Source organism: Danio rerio, chromosome 6 (assembly GCF_052040795.2).
Source record: "Danio rerio strain M-AB ecotype USA chromosome 6, GRCz13ab, whole genome shotgun sequence".
In the NCBI taxonomy this organism is placed as follows: Eukaryota; Metazoa; Chordata; class Actinopteri; order Cypriniformes; family Danionidae; genus Danio; species Danio rerio.
The window spans coordinates 1,594,138-1,617,779 of NC_141026.1; the positions used below are offsets into that span (position 1 = coordinate 1,594,138).

Below are 23,642 nucleotides of genomic sequence, written 5' to 3' on the forward strand. Positions count from 1 at the left end.
AGTCCTGTGAACAATGGCAGCTGTAATATTTAATATGGGAATCGCTGACAGTCAGATTTGACCCAGTCGGCTTGTGTTGGGTCGCGGACGACAGCCTGACGGACACAAATCCTGTCCAATCACATCACACACGTATATAATATTCCTGCACCTCTGATCGCAGGCCGCTGTATGGAGCTTTCCTTAATGCACAAGCGCTTTGGCTGCTTAACTTTATATATTTATTTATTTATTTATGTGTCTGTCGGAGTACTTTTGCAGGCCTGCTCTGGAGGCTTTATGAAGCAAGCTGTCAGGAAAGTTTGCATGCTGATTATACCGTATGGGGCTATTTGATATATGTTTTGCTTTTAAGAAATTGGAAAAGAGAGGGATTTCTGGTGGTGGAAAGTCAAATGATAAAAATAATTGAATTAAATTAAATATTACAATTAAATTAAATATTTTATTGTGATTTAATGAAATATTTTATTTGTGCTCCTATCCTAACATTCCTTCATTCAATATGTGGATAAATCGGATTGCCATTTTCCTACAGTACCCTTAGAAAAACCGACTCATGACTTGCGTCAGAAATCTGATGATTTCTGGCATATCTGGAATCCTCTTTGGGGGGTTTTGGAGAATGCATCAATTTTTATTTTATTTATTTATTCATTTTTTGTTGATGTTGTTAATTTTACCCTTCGCAAAAGACTTAAATTACTTGCCGATTGATATTTGTATAATAGATGGCTATATTATTGGATATGATGACATGCACCCATACCACTGTTCAGTCATTGTAAATTTTTAAATAAATGTTGAATATTTTTTTGTTGCAATTAAACTAAATATTGTGTTGCAGTTAAGTTGAATTATTTTTTATTGCAAATAAATTCAATTAAATTTTATATTGCTATTAAATTAAGTAATTTAAGCTATTAAATATTTTTTTTTATTAAATAAAGTTTTTGTTGCTATTAAATATTTTATTATAATTGCATAATTTTTATTGCAATTTAACTAAATATTTTGTAGCAGTTAAGTTGAATTATTTTTTATTTCAATTAAATTAAATATTTTATTGCAATTAAATTAAATAATTTTTGCAATTTAAATAAATGTTTTATTGCAATTAAATTAAAACTTATTGCAATTAAATAAAATTTTTATTGCAGTTAAGATAATTTAAATATTTTAATATAAGCAAATGAAATTAAATTTTTTATTGCAATTAAATGCATATATTTATTGCAATTAAGTTAACTTAATTTTTGATTGCAACTAAGTTAAATTAAGGTTTTTTTTGCAATTAAATTAAATATGTTATTGCTATTAAATGTTTTACTGCAATTAAATTAAATTAAATATTTTATTACAATTAAATTTGACATTTTATTGCAATTAAATTGAATATTTTATTGCAATAAAAATGGCAATTAAATTAAATTACATATTTTATTACAATTAAATAAATAAGTAAGTTTTATTCCAGCTAGTTTTCATGGCTGTTTGTCACATTAAAGAAACGTCTGTTTCAGAATTATTGATAAAATGATAAAAAAAATAAAAATGTCTTATAATTAGTCAAATTTTTGACATAAAAACTGTATAAATGTAATTATAACATTGAGTAAATGCAATTAAACATTTTACTTCAGCTACTCTGCTTCAGCCTTGAGCTCCACTATACTGTCCAAATAGCAGGTGTTTTCAGTATTAATGAGCACAGGTGTGTGTGTGTGTGTGTGTGTGTGTGTGTGTGTGTGTGTGTGTGTGTGCGTGCATGTGTGTGTGCGTGAACATATGTGCAGTAATGAGCTCTAATGTGTGCGTTTGCTCAGGAGGAACCGCAGGTTAAACAGGAGCTGATGCTCAGAATCCATCAGAGACACACAGAGACTCCATCAACAACACACATCTGGACACATCTGCCTCCGCGTCCGCACAATTACTCCCCCGTTCACGCTGCAGGAAAAGCTTTTACTTTGAGTTTAAACTTTTCAGATGCATGCAGACTTTTATTTTAGATTTTAAAAAAGATAATTATGATTTTGTTTATTGCATTATTATTGTTGTAATTTATTAGAATTATGGTAATTATTTGTTGAAATTTATGCAAATTTTCGCTATGATTTAGTTTAAATAGTGTGTGTGCGTATATGTGTGCATGTTTTTTATGCACGTGTGTGCTTGTATACATGTGTGTGTGTACATTTGCATGTGTCTGTATATGCATGTGTGTGTGTGTGTGTGTTTGTGCGTACATGTGCATGTGTGTGAGTTTGTATGTTTATGTGTCTGTATATGCATGTGTGTCCCTGTGTGTGTGCATGTGCATCTGTGTTTGTGCATACAAGTATGTACATCAGCGTACGTGTGTGTGTGTGTGTGTGTGTGTGTATGTGTGTGCCTTTGCGTGTGTGTTTGTGTATGCATGTGTGTGTGCATGTGTTTGTGTGTGTGTATGTGTGTGCCTGTGCGTGTGTGTTTGTGTATGCATGTGTGTGTGCATGTGTTTGTGTGTGTGTATGTGTGTGCCTGTGCGTGTGTGTTTGTGTATGCATGTGTGTGTGCATGTGTTTGTGTTTGTGTGTGCATGTGCCTGTGTGTGCATGTGTGTGTGTGTGTGTGTGTGTGTGTGTGTGTATGCATGTGTGTTTGTGTGTGCGTGTGTATAAATGGATGTGTTTGTGTGTGTGTGTTTGTGTGCATGTGTGTGTTTGCGCGTATGTGTGTGTGTGTGTGTGTGCCTGTGCCTGTGTGTGCATGTGTGTGTGTGTATGCATGTGTGTGTGTGTGTTTGTGTGTGTGTGTGTGTATAAATGGATGTGTTTGTGTGTGTGTGTGTTTGTTTGTGTGCATGTGTGTGTTTGCGCGTATTTGTGTTTGTGTGCATATGTGTGTTTGCGCGTAAATGTGTGTGTGTGTGTGTGTGCATACATGTGCATGTGTGTGTGCATATATATATGTGTGTGTGTACATGTGCATGTGTGTATGTATGCATGTGTGTGTGTGTGTGTGCGTATGTGCTTTTGTGCGTATGTGTGTGTGTTGATGCTTGTGTTTGTGTGTGCATTTGTGCATATATATGTTTGTGTGCATGTGTGTTTTTGCGCGTATATATGCGTGTGTGTTTGTGTGCGTATGTAGGTGTGTGTGTGTGTGTGCACACATGTGCATGTGTGTGCATTTGCATGTGCATTTGTCTGTGAATATATGTGTGTGTGTATATATGCATGTGTGTGTGTGCGTGTGTGCATTTGTGCGTATGTGTGTGTATGCATGTGTTTGTGTGTGCGTTTGTGCATATATATGTTTGTGTGCATTTGTGCGTAAATATGTGTGGATGTGTGTGCATACATGTGCATGTGTGTGCGTTTGTGTATTTGTCTGTATATGTGTGTGTGTTTGTGTGCGTATGTAGGTGTGTGTGTGTGTGTGCACACATGTGCATGTGTGTGCATTTGCATGTGCATTTGTGTGTGCATATATGTGTGTGTGTATATATGCATGTGTGTGTGTGTGTGTGCGTGTGTGCATTTGTGCGTATGTGTGTGTATGCATGTATTTGTGTGTGCGTTTGTGCATATATATGTTTGTGTGCATTTGTGCGTAAATATGTGTGGATGTGTGTGCATACATGTGCATGTGTGTGCGTTTGTGTATTTGTCTGTATATGCATGTGTGTCTCTGTGTGTGCATGTGTAAGTCTGTGTGTGTATGTGTGCATGCATGCGTTTGTGTGCGTGCGTGCATGTGTGTGTATATGCATGAGTGTGTGCCTGTGTGTGTATGTGTATGTGCATGTGTGTGTATGTGTGTATATGCGTGCATATGTGAGTGTGTTTTCACAAATGCATTTAAGATGCAGGCAACAAAGAGCATCCTCTCTCTCTCTCTCTCTCTCTCTCTCTCTCTCTCTCTCTCTCTCTCTCGATAACACACTCGTGCCCGGGCCGTGTGATTGCACATAAATAAACCCCAACAAAAGCCACCCAGAGCTGATTTCCACAAACAGGTTAACGTGATATCGCTCAGCTCAGCGAACGCTCCATTTCTCGCACACAAACAATCGCTCTGTTCCTCGGCCTTTATCTTCTCCTCCGCAGGAATGCATTAGTTCCGAGTGTCACATTAATAGAGGAGGTTGTGTGGAGTCACGGCTAATCTGACAGCAAGGTTTCAGTTAAAGTGAATACGTCACATTTTAGCTCTATTAGCAGGCGCTATTAGTGCCACGGCGGCCACCGGCGTCTGTCACCTACATTCACATCTCACCATTCCTCAAAGCCTCCTTCAAATGGACCATAAATACAGCTCACTACATTCAGCCAACAAAAAGAGAGGAGGACGCTAAAATAGCTCTCATTCATCCGCCGCATTTATTTATTTGATTTATTGAAGTGAAGGGATGTTAAGTGTGCTTCGTTTCCCGCTGGTTGGATAAAGACACTGATTCAGTTTACTGCTGTGCAACTTTTACATTTGATTTATTGATTTGTTGTTGTTGTTTTTTTATTGTGACTAAATGGACGTGTCTAAAATTAATCAATCAGTTAAATAAATGAATAAAAAATATAAAGATTTACATTTTTATTTATTTATTAATTATGACTGAATGGACATGTCTAAAATTATTCATTAAAAGTAATAAATAAAAAAATATGTTTGTTTGTTTTTTTTTTACATTTTTCAATGTTTAAATTAAAATAATAAACAAATAATTTAATTGCATTATGATCTTGTCTCAAGCACACTGTAAAAAATGCATTTAATATATGAAAAAGACAATATAATATATGCAAAAATATAACCAAAGGGATATTAAGTGTGCTTCATTTCCTGCTGGTTGGATAAAGACACTGATTCACCAGTTCACTGATGTGCAACTTTTACATTTGATTTATTTATGTTATTTTTTATTTTAGTTTTTGTAAATGTGACTGATTGAACATGTCTAAAATTAATCAGCATAAGCAAGAAATAAAAATATGTGCATTTATAATGAAACACCGATTGTATTTTTTTATGTGGAAATTCAATAATAATTGAATCATTAAATTGCATCATGTTTTTGCTTCATGGCCACTGTAAAAATGCATTTAAAAAATGTTCATGACAAATAACAGCGCTTTTTATGCCAAAATATCACAAAAGGGGTTTATTTATTTGATTTATTGAAGTGAAGGTATGTTAAGTGTGTTTTGTTTCCCGCTGGTTGGATAAAGACACTGATTACGTTTACTGCTGTGCAACTTTTACATTTGATTTATTGATTTGTTGTTGTTTTTTTATTGTGACTGAATGGACGTGTCTAAAATGAATCAATCAATTAAATAAATGAATAAAAAATATGAACATTTGTTTTGTAAATATAATAAAAATTCATATCAAATGCACTTTTTAACATTTTCAGTGTGGAAATTCAAATAATAATTAAATAATTTAATTGCATTATGATTTTGTCTTATGAACACTGTAAAAATGCATTTGATATATAAAAATACACTATAATATATGCAAAAATATAACTAAAGGGATGTTAAGTGTGTTTTGTTTCCCGCTGGTTGGGTAAAGACACTGATTCACCAGTTCACCGATGTGCAAAAAATACAAATATGTACATTTATAATATTAAAAATAGAAAAATGTGAAAAATGAAAATAATAATTAAATAATAATTGAATCATTAAATTGCATTATGTTTTTGTTTCATGGTAAACATGCGTTTAGAAAATGTTCATGAAAAATAACAGCGCTTTTTATGCCAAAATATCACAAAAGGGGTTTATTTATTTGATTTATTAAAGTGAAAGGATGTTAAGTGTGCTTTGTTTCCTGCTGGTTGGATAAAGACCCTGATTCACCAGTTTACTGCTGTGCAACTTTTACATTTTTATTTATTTATTAATTATGACTGAACGGACATGCCTAAAATTATTCATTAAAAAGAATAAATAAAAAAATATGTTTTTTTTTAACATTTTTAAATTAAAATAATAATTAAGTAATTTAATTGCATTATGATCTTGTCTCATGCACACTGTAAAAAATGCATTTAATATATAAAAATACAATATAATTTATGGAAAAATATAACAAAAGGGATGTTTAGTGTGTTTCATTTCCTGCTGGTTGGATAAAGACACTGATTCACCAGTTCACTGATGTGCAACTTTTACATTTGATTTATTTATGTTATTTTTTATTTTAGTTTTTGTAAATGTGACTGATTGAACATGTCTAAAATTAATCAGCATAAGCAAGAAATAAAAATATGTGCATTTATAATGAAACACCGATTGTATTTTTTTATGTGGAAATTCAATAATAATTGAATCATTAAATTGCATTATGTTTTTGCTTCATGGCCACTGTAAAAATGCATTTAAAAAATGTTCATGAAAAATAACAGCGCTTTTTATGCCAAAATATCACAAAAGGGGTTTATTTATTTGATTTATTGAAGTGAAGGGATGTTAAGTGTGCTTCGTTTCCCGCTGGTTGGATAAAGACACTGATTCAGTTTACTGCTGTGCAACTTTTACATTTGATTTATTGATTTGTTGTTGTTTTTTTATTGTGACTGAATGGACGTGTCTAAAATTAATCAATCAATTAAATAAATGAATAAAAAATATGAACATTTGTTTTGTAAATATAATAAAAATTCATATCAAACGCACTTTTTAACATTTTCAGTGTGGAAATTCAAATAATAATTAAATAATTTAATTGCATTATGATTTTGTCTTATGAACTCTGTAAAAATGCATTTGATATATAAAAATACTCTATAATAAATGCAAAAATATAACTAAAGGGATGTTAAGTGTGTTTTGTTTCCCGCTGGTTGGATAAAGACACTGATTCACCAGTTCACCGATGTGCAAAAAATACAAATATGTACATTTATAATATTAAAAATAGAAAAATGTGAAAAATGAAAATAATAATTAAATAATAATTGAATCATTAAATTGCATTATGTTTTTGTTTCATGGCCACTGTAAAAATGCATTTAGAAAATGTACATGAAAAATAACAGCGCTTTTTATGTCAAAATATCACAAAAGAGATTTATTTATTTGATTTATTAAAGCGAAAGGATATTAAGTGTGCCTTGTTTCCTGCTGGTTGGATAAAGACACTGATTCACCAGTTTACTGCTGTGCAACTTTTACATTTTTATTTATTAATTAATTATGACTAAATGGACATGTCTAAAATCAATCGTTAAAATAAATAAATAAAAATATGTACATGTATTATGCAAATATAACAAAACATTTAAATTTAATTCATTTTTTTAAAAGATTTTAAGGTGGAAATTAAAATAATAATTAAATAATTTAATTGCATTATAATTATGTTTCATGCACACTGTAAAAATGCATTTAATATATTTAAAATACAATATAATATATGCAAAAATATAACTAAAGGAATGTTATGTGTGCTTCATTTATTGCTGATTCACTGCTGTGCAACTTTTACATTTAATTTATTTTTTTGTTGTTGTTTTTAATTGTAAATGATCAGACATCTAAAATTAAAGAATGGAGATGTTTAAAATTAATCAATAAAATAAATAAATAAATAAATAAATAAAAATATGTAAATTTATTATGCAAATATAATAATAAAAATAATAATAATAAAAACATGTCTATAATTAACTCTACATTAATAGAAATTTGTAAGCTGTTTATAACTCAATCATTACTAAGCAGCACGGTGGCTCAATGGTTAACACTGTAGCCTCGCAGCAAGAAGGTCGCTGGTTTGAGTCTCGGCTGGGTCAGTTGGCGTATCTGTGTGGAGCTTGCATGTTCTCCCCATGGAGTGGGTTTCCTCCAGGTTCTCCGGTTTCCTCCACAGCCCAAACACATGCGCTATAGGGGAATTGTTGAGCTAAATTGGGCGTAGTGTGTGAATGAGTGTGTATTTCCCAGTTCTGGGTTGCAGCTGGAAGGGACTATTTATGCTTTGCAAATTCCTTAAAACCTACCCACACTCCCGTTTTTCCCGGTAGTCTCCCTTAATTCAGACACTTTGGTATTAATATCCAATCGCAGCAGCCACCCAGGTCTATAGTATTTATTTACTAATACCACAGTATACAGTTACTAACACGGTTCTCAACTGTGTTATTCAGACCTGTTCTCCTGGAATTTCAGACACAGATGTCGCCAGGTACGCCTATTAAAGACAGTTCTTCTCTCGTTTACACAAATCAGCAAGTGCAGTGTTTGTTTTAGATGATGTCAGTACATTTATAGTTCATTCAAGTGCCTCTTCAAGTACACGCGTGAATGAGATCACACTAACATTACATACAGAACATCTGAAATGAATAAATTAACGAGAATTTCATAAAAAGTCAGACCTGTTCCAGAACACCTTTAATTATCCTTAAAGGGTGGATGTGCGTGCTTTAATTGATTGCTGTGTGTAATGTGGCTGCACCTGCTCATTTCATCTTTTACACCTGTAGCTGAGAAATACCTGAGGAGAAAACACTCATTTCCACAGCACTTGATTAAATCAGATGAGTGAAAGAGTGAGAGCAGGAGCCGCCGGGGGTTTGTGTGTTTCAGATATTTTACACTCCTTTTAATCCACTCGGCTTTGTGACTGAAAGCATCGTACAAACATGATAAAACACGGTAAAGTACACCACTTGCTGACTTTATAATACAGGCAACATGGTAATGCTCATAAATAATAGGGTTGATAAAGGATGGATGCATGTGTGTGTGTGGTGGGGGGGGGGTGCAATAAAACAGTGGTTTAATGAATTGTGGTTTTGTGGATGGAACAATAGATGGATGGCTGGTTAGATAAATAGAACAATAGAATGATGGATAGATATATGGATGGATAAATGGATGGATGGATGGATGGATGGATGGATAAGTGGATGGATGGATAGATGGATGGATGGATGGATGGATGGATGGATGGATAAGTGGATGGATGGATGGATGGATAGATGGATGGATGGATGGATAAGTGGATGGATGGATGGATGGAACAATAAAACAGTGGATGGATGGATGGATGGATGGATGGATGGATGGATGGATGGATGGATGGATGGATGGAACAATAAAACAGTGGATGGATGGATGGATGGATGGATGGATAAGTGGATGGATGGATGGATGGATGGATGGAACAATAAAACAGTGGATGGATGGATGGATGGATGGATGGATGGATGGATGGTTAGATAAATAGAATGATGGATATATAAATGGATGGATGGATAACTGGATGGATGGATGGTTAGATAAATAGAACAATAGAATAATGGATAGATGTATGGATGGATAAAGAGATGGATGGATGGATGGATGGATGGATGGATGGATGGATGGATGGATGGATGGATGGATGGATGGATGGATGGATAGATGGATCGATGGATGGATCGATAGGTGGATGGATGGAACAATTAAACAGTGGATAGATGGATGATGAATGGATCCAGTTAAGGATGAATGGATGAATAGATGAATGGAACAATGGATGAATATAACAGTAGGATGATGGATGGATGGATATATGGATGGATGGGTGGATGCATGGATAAATAGATGAGTGGAACATTAGAACGATGGATGGATGGAACAATAACAGAGATGAATGGGAGGATGGATGGTTGATGGATGGATGGATGAAACAATGTGAATTAATGAATGAATAGATGAGTGAAAAGATGGATGGATGGATTGATGGATAGATTGAATTGTGGTTTTGTAGATAGATGGATGGATGGAATGATGGTTAGATAAATGGAACAATAGAATGATGGATAGATATATGGATGGATGGGTGTGTGGGTGGGTGAATGGTTAGTTGAATGAAACAATATAACAATGGATGGATGATGGATGGATAAATATATAAATGAATAAATGAGTGGAACAATGGATGGAACAAAGAATGGATGGATGAATCAATGGATGGATTTGTGGTTGGGTGGATGTATGAGTAGATCGATGGAACAATAGGATGGATGGATGGATGGTTGGTTAGATGATTGGAACAATAGAACGATAGAAAGATAGATGGATGGATGGATGGGTGGATGGATGGTTAGATGAATGAAACAATAGAATGATGAATGAATAAACGGATGGGTGTCTAGATGAAGTGATCGACGAATGATAGGATATAAGTGGAGAATGGTTGAATGATGTATGGATGGATGTGTAATGGATGGATGCATGGAACAAAAGCATGATGGATAGGTGGATGAACTGATATTTTGAACAATAAATTAAACAACAGAATGATGGATGGATGAAATTGTGGATAAATGATGGAAGGAATGATGGATGGATGGAACAAACAGATAGATATATAAAGATAGAGGGATATAAGGAGAGAGAGATGTTTATATCTCTCTACTTCAAAGCCTAGAAGACCGCTAATGAAGTTTTCTCTCTCTCTCTTTGGTCCAGTTGGATGTTGTGTTCTGCTGTTTTATATGGATTTTGTTTTCTCAGTGTTTCGTGTCTCTTAGCAAGGTGCCGTGAAGCTTGAAAGAGCTTTTGACACGTGAAAAGTTCTGATCGCTCTACAAAGCGGCGAGAAGCACAAGCAGCGCTCGCTTCAACCCTCAGGAGCGTAATTATATCAAAGACACAGAATCCAGTTAAAGCGTATACATGAAAAAGATCAGTCCTCTTCAAGGTTTCGTTTGACACTGAGAAGATATAAATGAAGAAGAAAAAACAAGTGAGACAGAGAGAGTCAGGCCCACACACACACACACACACACACACACACACACACAAACACACACACAGAGAAAGAGTTCAGAAAGAAAGAGACTTAAAGCTTAATGCTATAATACAGCCTCAGTGGTAACATGATATTGCTCATTAATGAGTGTATTAATAATTATTGTCACTATAAATGGATATAAATATGGCTGGATGGAGAAATTAAATGACAGATGGATGGATGGATGGATGGATGGATGGATGGAACAGTGGACTAATAGATTTATAGTTGGATGGATGAATATATGCAACAATATTATGGATGGAGAGATGGGTGAACGGATAGATGGATGAATTAAATGATGAACAGTTGGATAGATTGAACAATAGATTGATTAATAATTTAAACTATGGATGAGTGGATGGGTAAAACTATGGGTGGATTGATGTATGTATGGATAAGTTTATGTATGTATGTATGGATGGATGGATGGATAGAACAATAGATTGATGGATGAATGGGTCAAACTATGGATGGATGGATTGGTAGAACGATGGCTGGATGGATGGATGGATGGCTGGATGGATGGGTCAAACTATAGATGGATGAATGGATGGATAGAGCAATGGATGGATGGGTTGATAGAACAATGTATTGACGATAGATGGGTCAAACTATGGATGGATTGGTTAGAACAGTGGATTGATGGATGGATGGATGAATGGATGGATGGATGAACAAATAGATAGGTTAAATGATGTATAGATGGATAGATAGAATGATAAATGGATGGGTGTATGGATGGATTGAGCAATAGAAAGAGGGATGGATGGATGAATGGTTTAAAATATGGATGGGTGGATGTATGATCAATTATTAAATGGGTCAAACTTTGGATGGTTGGATTGGTAGAACAATGAATGGATGGATGGATGGATGGATTGATGGATGGATGAATGGATGGATGGATGGGTCAAACTGCATGGATGGATTGGTGAAACAACCGTTTAAAAGATGGATAGATAAATGGATGGGTCAAACTATGGATGGATGGATGGATGGATGGCTCAAACTATGGATGGATGGATAGATTGATAGAAAAGTGGATTTAATAGAAGGATGAATGGATGGATGGGTCAAACTGAATGAATGGATGGATTGGTAGAACAATGGGTTAATGGATGGATGGATTGGGGTAAACTATGGATGAGTGGATGGACAGAACAATTGATTGGATGGATTGGTAGAACAATGGATTAATGGATAAATGGATGGGTCCAACTATGGATTGGTTGATGGACAGAACAATGGATTGATGTAATGATTCTGATCGCTCCACGAAGCACTGAGAAGCACAAGCAGCATTGGCTTCAACCCTCAGGAGCGTAATTATATCAAAGACACAGAATCTAGTTAAAGCGTATACATGAAAAAGATCAGTCCTCTTCAAGGTTTCGTTTGACACTGAGAAGATATAAATGAAGAAGAAAAAACAAGAGAGAGTCAGGCCCACACACACACACACACACACACACACAGACAAAGAAAGAGAGGGAGAGTTCAGAAAGAAAAGAATCTGTCAGAATATTTTGATTATACACGCCGCTGTTATCAGGACACATCACGGCAAAATAAAGTGACCTGCCTGACACGGTTACAAACGCCACGAGAAACACAATGAAAGACAGAGAGAGAGAGAGAGACGGAGGATCAGGCAACCGCAGCTACAAAGGTAGAGCCGCGTGTTTCCCTCCGGCCGCTCTATTGACAGTGATGACAACGGTCCCCTGGTAGACCATTATCCAGGACGAGACTGCACACATCAAACCTCCGCTGACACACACATACACACACACACACAGACACACACACGCACACAGAGAAAGACAGAGACAAACCAGAGCTAAGAATGCATTGTTTCACCTTGTTTTGTCACAACACAGACTTATCAGAGAGTTTAGAAGGACTACAGAAGAGTTTGAAAGACAACAATACGTCAATTCTTTAGGACACACTCAAAAAATGACGTTTGTTCAAGCTGCTTATGTAAAATGAGCTGAAACCACACCATTCTTGAGTTTTTTTGCGGGGACAACTTAATTATTTTATGTTCAATCAACTCAAATGAGTAAGAAGTAGTAAGTTAAACCTAATTCCTTCATGTTGTCTTGACACAAATGGATTGTGTGGAAGCCAGCATTGTCAGGGTTTTGCCACTCTAGTCTTGTTAATTCTTGTTTGTAGTCGAGACACTAGTCCTGTCATGACTTGTATGTTGTGCTCGGCTCGAGTTTTCTCAGGTCAAGCACTCATATTTCCTATGTCTTTAGCTGCGTCCCAAATGGCACACTATACACTATGCACTCATGCACTATGTACTTATGCACTTACACACTCAACAGATAGTACATGTATGTAGTGGCATCCCAAATGGCACACTAATGTTTTTTTACTAAGCAGAAATTCAAACCGTTTCCCTGATGATGGCCTTAACTGTGTGATTATCCTTTCATTATCACACAGTGTTTTTTACTTGTTTTCTTTTGCTTAGGTTTATTGTTGTTTATGTAATTTAACCAGTTAAACTCTGCTGCTATTTTGTGATTTCCGCCTGGATTTTGCCTAACCAAATTTAAAAGCTTCCCAAGTCCACATGCAGAGGTGTAAATGCAAACATTTGGTGTCATTTTAAAGAAAACCCTTTGAATTTTCATAAAACACTACTGAAAGTGTTTAAATTATCTGTATATGTTGTCTGTGTTATAATAAACACCTAATAAAAGAGGCACTTTTAGTATGTATATATATATATATATATATATATATATATATATATATATATATATATATATATATATATATTTTTTTTTTTTTTTTTTTTTTTTTTTTTGCTCAAATGTGAAAGTGGACCTTTTAGGTTGTGTGTGGTCTAGCGTGCTGTGATTAATGTTGGTGGTTCCTGCACATGTCTGTAATCATAGGAAAACAGAAAAATGTCTCCACCATAATCTATGCAAAAGTTATTGTATTCCAACTGATGAGAGGTGCTGTACAAGCCACAGGAGCGGTCATTGTGTTCATATTTCACTATTCTTTTGTTTGATCAAACATAATTCACTGTGTTTGGAGCACGTCAGACATATAAAAGCATTACTTATGCACATCAGCTTAAAAACAGAGGAGAATGGCCCTGAAGCACACAGCATAAGGTAAGAGATGACAGCTGTCTGTGCTATCTGGAGCTGCTTATTGATCATTAATGTATTGATTTCACTTCTGCACCATGGAAACACAGCGATTCATTCGACAACTGTTTGATATGTGAATATAATTCAGTAAAAAGAATGCTAGTACTGTATGAGCACCGGCAAGAGCTTTCATTTGAGATATAACCTGTACATGCGTCATATATGAACCACATGAAAATGAACTAATGTTTAATACCCAGCTCGGGTATCCAAAACACTGTGTATTTAAGTGTAAATAACGTTTGCACAGTAGAATAAAAACCAAAGTGATGCATCTGTGCATAAAATATAAATACTACACTTTCAAATGAAACCACTTAAGCGGGTCTGGTGCAATGCTGGCCCTTTAAATCTGAAAGCGAAAGTCGATGCACAGAGTTTAACTGGTTAATGATCATTTTTACAATAACATTGCTTTAATATGAGATTAACTCTTCATTTATGTGTAGTTAACTGCTGATCTGAGAGATCTTTAGCCAGGACAGATTACTGTGCATATTTCTGATACATGACAATAATTAATTTTAAAAGTCAATTGTTTTTCTTGGTCGTTGTTAAATAAAAAGTAAAGTATACAGCTATATTTAGCATGTTTTGACACATTTAAAAATTGTGGCTGTGAAATAATTATTGTTTGGAGTGGTCAGAGATAAATTTGGTAAATCCTTAACTTTGAGTTCTGAAAAGTGATGTGAAATAAAAACTAATTGCAGTATAACACTATGAAACCATGACCCATTTGCTCATACGCTACACACAAAATGTGAAATGAATGAGGAGGCACAAAACACAAACTCTAAATCAAGTCATTTAAGCACGTCAAAGTCAAATTTATGCATATAAATATATTTTCCCAACAACAAAATTGTGGCTAGTGAAAATGCAGAGTGGCTAGTAACGCTGGAAAACTACTAGCCACTGTGGCTTGTGATCAAATAAGTTAATGTCAAGCCTTGATTATATTATATATCAAGTGATTTTATATATCAAGTTGTCTGATTATTAGCTAGCTCTACTGTTTCGCCTCTAACACATGCATGCAAAGAGTTGATCCAGCGTTCCTGCACTCCTGAAATGCACAACAGCGACTCCCACATGAATCGCAATTAATAATGTTTACAGCATACCTGCCTGAGTCTGAGCGAGTGATTGCAGCCACTGTATACACATCCAGCGCTAGCAGAGAGAGCGGACAGATCAGTTTCACGCAAACCCTTCGCATCATGGGAATTTAAAGCAGAAAGCAGAGCGTCTGCGGTCCATATGGACCCGCGGAGTCCACGCTTTACACCAGCCTTTCAAAGATGCTCTATTGTGCGCGCGGCGCTCCTCCATTTTTCAAAAGACTTTCAATTACTTGCTTTCCCAGCGCAGTGTAAATATTTTGTAAGGCAGTTGGTTACAGTCAGCGCCCCAAGCCAAGGGCTTTTAATTTGGTACAATGTGCTTTATTAAAATACAGTCGCCGTCGTGGAGTGGCCACAAAGACCTCGAGTCTCCGATTGTCACGAGGCCCGTTTCTGAGAGCCGGCGCTTGTTTATCAATTACTGCGAGATCAGAGCGCTTTCTGAAGAGCTGCAGCGCGATTTATCTTCCCTTCAAAGCGTCTTCTGTTCCGTCTCGGAGAGGAGAAGTAAGGAAAGGTTTATGTAAACAGATGCAGAAATAGGCCGAGGTTTTTTAGCCTCTCTTTTTTTTCCCGGTCGCCCTTTTTCTGCTCGAGCTCGGCCTGACGTTTGAAACAGGAGCCCTCTGGGGTTGTGTGCTCTCTCGCTTTTTTTTTTGTTCTTTCTTTTTTCTGTTTTACAGCAGGTCTACTAACAATAAACAAGAGAAATGAAGTGAAACAAAAGCACAAACTGAGATTCCCCCGCACTCCAAACACATGCGCTATTGGGGAATTGATGAACCACTGGCCGTAGTGTATGAGTGTGTGTGTGAATGAGTGTGTATGGGTGTTTCCCAAGACTAGGTTGTGGCTGAAAGGGCATCAGCTGCATAAAACATGCTGGTATAGTTGGCAGTTCATTCTGCTGTGGAAACCCCTGATAAATAAGGAGCTTGATAAATAAGGAGCTAAGCCGAAGGAGAATTATTAATTAAATAAATGTTAGTTTCTTCAGATATTTGACTGGAAAACATCTTACTTAATATGCTTTTAACTTATCCTTGCATGTTTTCGAGCGTGCACGATCTAACTGCATCCTGAGCTGCACCTGGCAAAGGTCAAGCAAAGCACTGAAATATATGTGTTGTGTTTGAGGGTCTGATGGATGCGCAGCTGCGGTCAGAAGCGCTTCAGAAAGACAGACAGAAGTCCGGCCGTAAGAGTCGCCTGCAGATCTCTGTATCTATGCAAATGTATTCAGGTTGGACTGTCATGTTTGGCTCAGGAGTGGCCAATCAGGGCTTTTTGTCTGTCTGGGAGCCATTTGGGACGGTAGGTGCGGCCCCGGGCCCCTGGGCTCTCAGGAAAACATCGCAGCCCATCCGTTTGCTCTCTGTCACCTCCAGGCCTGAGCTCTTTCAAGAGGTTTAAAGCGGCTCTTTAAAAGCATCGAGTCCCAGCGGCACACACAAGACCTTAGTGCTAAATCTCCACCAAATCCTATTAGAGCAAACACACACATGGCAGCAACAACATCTAACCTTAGACTTGTTCAGTGTTTTATTTACTTCACTGCATGAAAAAAATTAATATTGCAATTTTACTACATTTCCTTAATCTTTCTTAATCCACTGAGTCTCCAATCAATGACTCACTGATTCAAATGATTCGTTCTTAGTGGGTATTCAGTAAACAACTCACTCTGATTCAAATTATTCGTTCAGAGTGAGTCTACAATAAAAAAAAACTCACTGATTCAAATTATCCGTTCAGTGTAAGTCTCCAGTAAACAACTCACTGATTCAAATGATCCATTCAAAGTGAGTCTCCACCAAAAAACTCACTGATTCAAATGATTCGTTCAGAGTGAGTCTCCAATAAAAAAATAACTGATTTAAATGATCCATTCAGAGTGAGTCTCCAACAAAAAACTCACTGATTCAAATGATTCGTTCAGAGTGAGTCTCCAATAAAAAAACTCACTGATTCAAATGATTCGTTCAGTGAGTGTCCAATAAAAAAACTCAGTGATTCAAATTATTCATTCAGAGTGAGTCTTCAGTAAAAAACTCAGTGATTCAAATGATTCATTCCGAGTCAGTCTCCAGTTAAGAACTCACTGATTCAAATGAATCATTCAGAGTGAGTATTCAGTAAACAACTCACTGAATCAAATGATCCATTCAGAGTGAGTCTCCAGTAAAAAACTCACTGATTCAAATGATTCGTTTAGTGAGTGTCCAATAAAAAAACTCAATGATTCAAATTATTCATTCAGAGTGAGTCTTCAGTAAAAAACTCACTGATTCAAATGATTCGTTCAGTGAGTGTCCAATAAAAAAACTCACTGATTCAAATTATTCATTCAGAGTGAGTCTTCAGTAAAAAACTCAGTGATTCAAATGATTCATTCCGAGTCAGTCTCCAGTTAAGAACTCACGGATTCAAAAGAATCATTTAGAGTGAGTGTTTAGTAAACAACTCACTGAATCAAATGATCCATTCAGAGTGAGTCTTCAGTAAAAAACTCAGTGATTCAAATGATTCATTCCGAGTCAGTCTCCAGTTAAGAACTCACGGATTCAAAAGAATAATTTAGAGTGAGTGTTCAGTAAACAACTCACTGAATCAAATGATCCATTCAGAGTGAGTCTCCAGTAAAAAAACTCAGTGATTCAAATGATCCGTTCTGAGTCACTCTCCAGTTAAGAACTCACTGATTCAAAACTGATTCATCAGTTACTGAGTCTTCAGTAAACCACTCAAATGATCCATATGATGATTCATATATTAAAGCAACAAATGAATAATAAATAATGTGTTTTGCTGCAGTAACACATGATATCATTATATGATTACATACATTTTTACATCTACTTTTAACACATCTTTTTTACATTGTATGTTTATAGTTATATTTATTGCAAAATAAGCATGCATAGTGTACAATAACTGCTTTTAATACTTGAGAACGTTTCAAATCAAGTACTTTGAGTCAAGTAAAATTGAAAGGGAGGACATTAAGTTTTACTAGAGTATTACTTTATTAAAGTATTTGTACTTTACTCGAGTGTCTGATTTGTGTGTCCAGTGCTTCATTTATAGCGGTTTCTTTGTCTGTATCTTTCTGAAACGCTCTCTAAGTGTGGTTTTGACTGGTGTACGTCCTGAAACATGTGGCGTGTTACAAGCCCCTTGACCAAGTTTAGCTTTTCAGTCACATGAAATCAGGCATGTAATGGCTGCTTAGAGCAGAATCTATCAGAGCCGCTGATTGGATTAAATATGTAATAAGTTTGGATTCGTATTTGAGGCCAAAATATTCTGCTAATCACCCAATGCTAATGAATTTGAGAGCGGAAATATTGGCAGCGGTGATCATGAGGCTGAAGGTGCAGAGAGTCTGTGACACCGAGACTTGAGAAAATTCATCCAGAAAAGCAAAAGCAACACTCGATCTGTGGCGAATGCGCGCATAATCTGACCCAAAACTACCTGGCAGACGGCTATAACCTGGAGGAAATCTTCTGCTTTCTGATTTTATAATAGATTCATAAAAGCCTAATAGATTTGCTTCTCATCTCTGCAAAGGCAAACTCACAGTCATGCTTATAAACAGTTTCAAAGCAGCCTTCAGTCATGACGATGTTGTGTTTAGAATATGTGCATGCATTGTAATTGCATTGATCAGATTAGAGCCAGGCGATAATACAGTCAACATTATGCAATGGGATAAACAATATGGCAGTGTTATACTATACAGATTTAAAAATGCATGATACTGATGAATGGTGCAGTTATTTTCAGATAAATGTGCAGCTAAAGTACTTCCAGTCAGGTCTTGACATGATTACAAATTCCTTTTTTTTAAGTCTTATAACCTACAACAGTAAGCGAAACAATGCAAGACACAGACCAAGATAACAAATATATTAAGCCGCAGAAAAATCTATATTTTATCAAAGGAGAAACTACATACTGTAAGATTTATCTTCAGGTATTTCCACTCTGTATTAGGTGTAAAACAGCAGAAGGATCCCTAACTAGGGGTGTCACGGTTTCGATTTTTAATCGAAATCGATCGAAATTTATGCTCAATTTCGATTATCGAATCAAAAAATAGAATCGTCGATGCTGCCACGCCCCCATGTCATGTCAGCTTGGCTTGCCAAGCGGAAAAAAACAGGCTTGTTGAAGTGCTTGTTAAACTGCAGAAGCAGGAGACCCGTCGACAGAGCTTAAACCCTCTCCTCTTTCAATGAAGTCGCCGGTGTGGAAGCATTTTGGATTTCCAGTGAGTTATGTTGACAACGTTCATGTTGTCGACAAAAAAACACAGTTTTGCAAGCTCTGCTATGTACGTATTATTATTACGTGCGCAAACTATTATTTGACAATAACACTGTAGTCAGGATAATGCAGTTTTTTTGGTGATACAACAACGTTACGGTGAGGCAGTGGCGCAGTAGGTTGTGGTGTCGCCCTACAGCAAGAAGGTCGCTGGTTCGAACCTCGGCTCAGTTGCCGTTTCTGTGTGGAGTTTGCATGTTCTCCCTGCATTCGTGTGGGTTTCCTCTGGGTTCTCCGGTTTCCCCCACAGTCCAAAGACATGCGGTACAGGTGAATTGGGTAGGCTAAATTCACCATAGTGTGTGTGTGGATGTTTCCCAGAGATGGGTTGTGGCTGGAAGGGCATCCGCTGCGTAAAAACTTGCTGGATAAGTTGGCGGTTCATTCCGCTGTGGCCCGGATTAATAAAGGGACTAAGCCGACAAGAAAATGAATGAATGAATGACAACAACGTTACTATATCATTGCTTTTATTTATGCATTAACCTGACCAGCTAAATTATATTTTGTTTTCATGTGCATTTGTCCCTCTGTGTTCTGTTGCTCGGTTGTTCTGTCATAGATTAGTGTTTTTATTTTATTTTTATTATAATTTTTTTATGTATTGTATTTAATATGTATTATATTATATTATATTGTAGTGTATTGAATTGGGGGTTTTTCTGTATTTTGTTGCAGCAAAAAGCACATAAATAAACATTTTTAAAAAATCTATATTTTAATAAGAATTGATTATAGTGTTTATAATGTAAAAAGCAAGAGAGCCTTGAGGTAGCCCACAGTGCACCCTTCACTGTAAACAAAATGCTTTACTTAGAGTTTTTGTCTCTTTCTAGTCCACGTATCTAAAATTTCTTAAATCAAGAAGCATTTTCTGCACAAGCAAAGAACATTGTCTTGTTTTAAGAAATAATATGCCAAAAATAAGCCAGTTTTTACCTTAAAACAAGGCAAGTGTAACGTCGCGGGGAGTGACACAAACAACTGGAGTTTTGGATCCACGTGCAGGTTTATTCAAAGTCAGGCAAGCGATGGTCAACACAGGTGCAAACAGGTATTTGGAGACAGTCCAGAATCACAGTCGAATACAGGCTAGAGGTCAGAAAGGCAGGCAAAGACAAAAGGCTAACAAGGCTAACGGTCGGTATACAAGATAACAAGACTGGGAAACCGCGTTGTAGTGTTACTAGTGACAGATAACAAGACTCGGCGAACTGAAGGGGTGAATGTGTGGCTTAAATAGTGTGTGTTAATCAGTCTCTGACAATCCTCAGGTGATGTGAATGTAATCAGTCTAGATGAGGAAGCATGTGTGAGTGTGACCAGAGTGCATGTATGAATATGTAGTCCAGAAATGGCGGATTTGTAGTCCGTGGTTATTGTAGGTGCAAACCAGCGATCTTATGGGAAACGATCGCTGGTAATCGTGACAGCAAGGCAACACAGTTGCAATTCAAAATGCTTTACATAAACAGGAATAAAAACAAACGAGTATAAGAACACAAAAACAGATAATGACAATAATCAAATACAGATAAAAACCGATTAAAATGTTTTAAGACAGGTTGTGAAATAATGAAAAAGAAAGACACAGTGCGATCTGTTGGACGTACAGTAGCACACAGTGCTCATTCCTTAAAGGCTCAGCTAAACAGATGTGTGTTCAGTCTTGACTTGAATGTGCCTAATGTTGGAGCACATCTGATCATTTCTGGAAGCTGACTCCAGTAGCGAGGCGTTGTTAGAGTGTACTCACACTATGTACTATGTACAGCTGCCTTGAACCGGGCCAAAGCACGCTTGTCCCCCCTCCCCCGATGGCCCACACTCACATTACATTCGGGCTTGGGCACGCTTACATCATCGATGATGCGCTGTTCAGTAAGCGCTCTCGCTCAGCACAGTGGAGATTGCTTTAGTTGTATCGTCAGTCGTTCGACGTCGCAGGTTCGATACCAGCTCGGAGCGGGTTGGGTGGCGTAAGACTGGCGGGGTTACAAAGGCATGATCATATTTGATTATGGTCAAATAAGCGTCATCTAGAGGCCTTTGACTTTCATATAAGCCAATTGTGATACCACATGATAAACTAGAATAGATAGTATTTGCTGTTCCTAAAACTTATATGGGCGACAAGACTTTAGTCAGGGAGTGTGTGTTATTTGCAACCATTTACCTTAAAAGAACTTAAGTAAATCCAATGCATAATTTTTTCAGTGTATTCATGATGCACCAGTAATATATAATAATGTTCAAAGATATTATGCACAACTGTTGTGGATTCCAATGTGAAACTGGAATGAGCAGCACTCTCCTGTATTTTCCTCAGTCGCTGTAATCCTCATTCCTGTGTAAAATGGCTTTGAGACTCTATAATTCTGCTCTCACACACACGCTGGTCCTGTTTAAGGCCTGCTAGCCTGCGCTTTGTTGACCTGATTCCACATTCACATGCTAAAATGAGAGGAACATGAGTATAATGATGTTTTACAGCGGCTGCTTTATCGCTGTGTTTCTGATTCAATAGCTGCCTAAAGCTCTTTACCCTGCAGATTCACACACATTCACACTCCATTCACACACTCTTCAGTCCGGCACTCTTATCACACAGGGTTTGCATGCTGCACTGGTCCAGAAATATTCTGAATAAATAGACTTGGGTTGCTGTTGACATGGTGGAGATTTGAGTTTGGAGAAAGAGAGTTCAGGGGTTGTTGTGATTATTAAAGTGCAGAGAAATAACTGCTATATTGCACTGTTGAATATTATCAGGCCATTACATGTGCTTTTGATAAATGGATAAATTGATAATAATACACTTTAAAAACTGCAGCGTTACATTTGGGTTAAATATACTCAAAATATACTGTTGGGTAAATGTTTTAAATTTATTTTATAGGCAAAATTTAACCCAAATGTGTATGTTTTTCCATGTTTTACACAAATTAGGATTTAAATATCTCCAATTTAATAAATAATTATATATATATATATATATATATATATATATATATATATATATATATATATATATATATATATATATATATATAATTAATTTTAATTAAAAGTTAAATAAATCAGTCATTGGTTAGTTAATGCAGTAATATTAAATAAGCAAAAATTTGGTATAATATTTGTTTATTGTATCTCCATTGAATTTATTTGAAATATTACTTTAAATGAAAGTTTACTTTTAAATATCAATTTTTATTTATATGATTTAATATTTTACTTAATTTATTAAATTATTTGAGTGACAATATGTCATAAATTCTGCAGAAGGTCAGAGTTCAGGGGTTGTTGTGAATATTAAAGTGCAGAAAATTAAATGCACTGTTCAATATTATCAGGCCATTACATGTGCTTTTGATGAATTAATAAATTGATAATAATACACTTTTAAAATTACAGGGTTAAATTTGGGTCAAATATAGTCCAAAAATACTGTCGGGTTAATGTTTTACATTTATTTTATAGGAAAAAAATTTACCAAAATTGTATGTTTGTCCAGGTTTTACGCACATTTGGATTTAAACATCTCTAATTAATTTAAATATCTCTAATAAATATATATATATTTAGTTTTGAGCATTCTGATTATTGTTAAATTATATATATATTTATATTTAAATATCTCTAATTAATTTAAATATCTCTAATAAATATATATATTTAGTTTTGAGCATTCTGATTATTATTAAATTATATATATATTTATATTTAAATATCTCTAATTAATTTAAATATCTCTAATAAATATATATATTTAGTTTTGAGCATTCTGATTATTATTAAATTATATATATATATATATATATATATATATATATATATATATATATATATATAATTTATTTATTAATGAGCATTTTAATTATTTTAATTTAATGTTAAATTAAATCAGTCATTGGTTGCAGTTAGTTAATGCAGCAATATTATACAAGCAGTGATTTATTACTTAAATACTTTAAAATAAATACTATATATACATATACAATATATATATTGTATGATTTATTATTTATTATTTCATTTAATTTGTTATTATTATTTGTAAATTTGTTATTTAATTTATTTAATTAATTATTTGACTTATTGATATTACTTATTAAATCAATGAATATAAATTAATACTTATATTATTTATAAAAAAATACTGTTAGTTCATTTGAGTTCAGGTTCAGTAAATTATATTAAAAAATATTTATAT

At 35.3% G+C, this 23,642-nt stretch overlaps 1 long non-coding RNA gene and 1 pseudogene across 5 annotated transcripts in view; one reads left to right on the forward strand and one right to left on the reverse strand.

Moving 5' to 3' along the window:
- Nucleotides 1-23,642, forward strand: part of LOC141386154 (uncharacterized) — a 227,609-nt gene that overhangs the window by 165,790 nt on the left and 38,177 nt on the right. The window contains exon 4 of one of the 5 annotated variants that reach the window (XR_015492961.1): nt 1,827-2,051. The exons of the other annotated variants lie outside the window; for them this stretch is intronic. This is a non-coding gene — a long non-coding RNA (uncharacterized LOC141386154). Of the gene's footprint in view, nt 1-1,826; nt 2,052-23,642 lie in introns of those variants that run through there. 5 annotated transcript variants of the gene reach the window in all.
- On the reverse strand, nt 8,779-9,636 carry LOC147836258 (uncharacterized; annotated as a pseudogene).